This window comes from Tupaia chinensis, unplaced genomic scaffold (assembly GCF_000334495.1).
Source record: "Tupaia chinensis unplaced genomic scaffold, TupChi_1.0 Scaffold000377_5, whole genome shotgun sequence".
NCBI lineage: Eukaryota > Metazoa > Chordata > Mammalia > Scandentia > Tupaiidae > Tupaia > Tupaia belangeri.
In genome coordinates this window covers 1,644,688-1,647,038 of record NW_006159879.1, presented here as the reverse complement: position 1 = coordinate 1,647,038, position 2,351 = coordinate 1,644,688, and the positions used below count along the sequence as shown (strand labels likewise).

Sequence of the window (2,351 nt, the reverse complement as noted above, 5' to 3'; positions counted from 1 at the left end):
AAAAAAAAAAAAAAAAAAAAAAAAAAGAAAGAAAGAAAGAAAGAAAGAAAGAAAGAAAGAAAGAAAGAAAGAAAAAGAAAAAACATGTTCCTTACATAGGGAATCCTACTACTCTATACACAGTGGAATTTAAGACAATTTGTACTTATGTGTATATATATTTAAGCTATGCATTTTATAGACAAGAGTTTATCATATCATACCCGATAAGGAAGCCCCCTTTGGGGCCAGCAAGTGGTGTGAGGGGTAAGGCAGCTGGATCCCACGTGAACAGCTGACCGCGGTTCAAGTCCTAAATCCGATGGCTTGAAATACACCAGGCGCATGTGCGTGTGTGCCCAAAATCCCAGGAGGAGAACGGAGGAGAAAGGATTGTGGCATGGCCATCCCCCCAGGGGTGATTTCTCACTTTCCCTCTCTCTGTCTCTCTCCAGTGAAAGCATGTACCCTATAGCAAACTATAAATAAGAAGTTCCTTTTATTCAGTTTCATTAGCTTTTGTTTCTCCTTTTAAAACAGCACAAGGACTTCATAAATTGCATTTTATATAGTTTACCCCTGTGCCATGACTGCAAACCAGGTGAGTTTCCCACCACCAGTACCCTGGTCTCGGTGCAGGGACCCCACGGGAGGTGTGCTGCTAGGGCCCATGTTTGGCAGGCAGGACCCAGAGCTGGCCCGAGGAGCCGGCACATCAGCAGGCCTCCGCCCGCCTCCCCTGGCTGCCCACACGAGGCAATGCGGGTTCAGGCACCGCCTGCCCTGTGACAGCCAGGGTCAGAGGGGCTCTTCCACGCAGGCACCTCCCGCCTGCCTCCGACGAGCTTCCCCACCACCGGCCCTGTGAGCTCCTTCCGGAGCTGTGCGGAATGTGCTCGGCGGACTGTCAGCTGCCAGGCCTGCAATTATGGCACTCCAGCAATCAGGACCACGCGGAGGGGTGGGACGCAGGGAGAGGGGCCGCAATCAGGCCCAGGAGGGAGAACAAAGCCATTTTCTCTCATCTGCCATCCGCACAACCTCCGGCCCTAATTACAGGGCGAGTGCGGGAGGCTCTCACCACCCCGCTCAGCTCATCAGCCCCGCTGACCCCGGAGAGGAGCGGCTGGTGCAAGGAGAGGAATGCACGGGGAATTCTAAAGGGCTCTCGAAAGACGAGCGAGCGCCGAGTGCCCGGGGCTGGTACACTGCGTTACCCGAGCTCGTCAGCCTCGCTCATTCCCAAGTCCAACATGGACACTCGGCGGGCCCGAATCGTCCTGCGTGACGGGCGCTGTCCCCGCCAGCTTCACACTGCCCTGTCCTAAGCACGCGTCCCGAAGTGCCTGTCCTCACACACCGCGTACGCCCTTCAGTTCTCATTCTACGTGAGCCTCTGCGGGCATGCCTTCGGGTCCCAGGTTACCCCAGCGCTCACAAGGCTAAAGCATTTATACCAAACCCAGAGGACGTATCTGCTTCTGCTCACGCTGAAATCCCACATCAGATGCTCAGTTAAAGCCTGCTTCAGAGACAGAGTAACGCTTCGTTTCGAGCCCGGACCACCACTGAACGAAGACCACACACACCGAAAGTAAAGGTACACGCGTGCACACATACGCACACACTTCCTCTGTAAGACGCCTGCACGTCTGAGCTGAACACAAAGGTGTATGCCCCTCGGTATGCAGCAGGGCTTCCATGGCAGCTGGACAGACGACAGCAGGGATTAGCAGCCACTCGCTTGGTGTCTGAAGAGGTTCTGCCTCGGCCCGCGTGCCGTCCTGGGGGTTGGTAGCGCTATCCGTTCGGCATAGACTGGCTTAGTGTAGGCACACACATGTGGAGAGGCATCATGCACATGTGTGTGCAGAGCTGAACACGGAGCTGTGCCATGCCACGGCCTTCACCTGGTCTGTGCAGATGGCCTGGAAGACGAGCCCCGAGCCCGGCCGGGCAGCTGCACTGCCTGTGGCCGCAGACAGACGTGCCGTGGGCCCTGGGGCACGGCCTGGATGGCGGTGCTCTTCCTGCCCAGCCTGCGTTTTCCGGGCACCTTTCTCAGCAGACATCCCTCATTCCGGCCCCCTGAGCTCACTGCTACGGAAACATCCCTGTGTGAGGCGAAGAGCAGGAACCGTTACCTGCTGACGGGCTGGCCTGATGTGGGCAAGTTCTGGGGCTGAGATCTACCCTGAAGGCGAAGCCAACGCTGGTCCTGCCACCACGGCCTGCCGCCTAGCCGCCTGGCTCCGGGACAGAGGAGGCACGGCCTTCCCTCTGATTCTTTGGCACGTGCCCAGTGTGGACAGGGTGGGCTCCAGGTACGAGGAGACACGAGGGCGCCAGTGCCACCCTCCCCGTGGCCAGGA

At 57.1% G+C, this 2,351-nt stretch overlaps 1 protein-coding gene across 1 annotated transcript in view; it reads right to left on the bottom strand.

The window, feature by feature from the left end:
- MYT1L (myelin transcription factor 1 like) overlaps positions 1–2,351 on the bottom strand; it is a 406,891-nt gene that overhangs the window by 288,285 nt on the left and 116,255 nt on the right.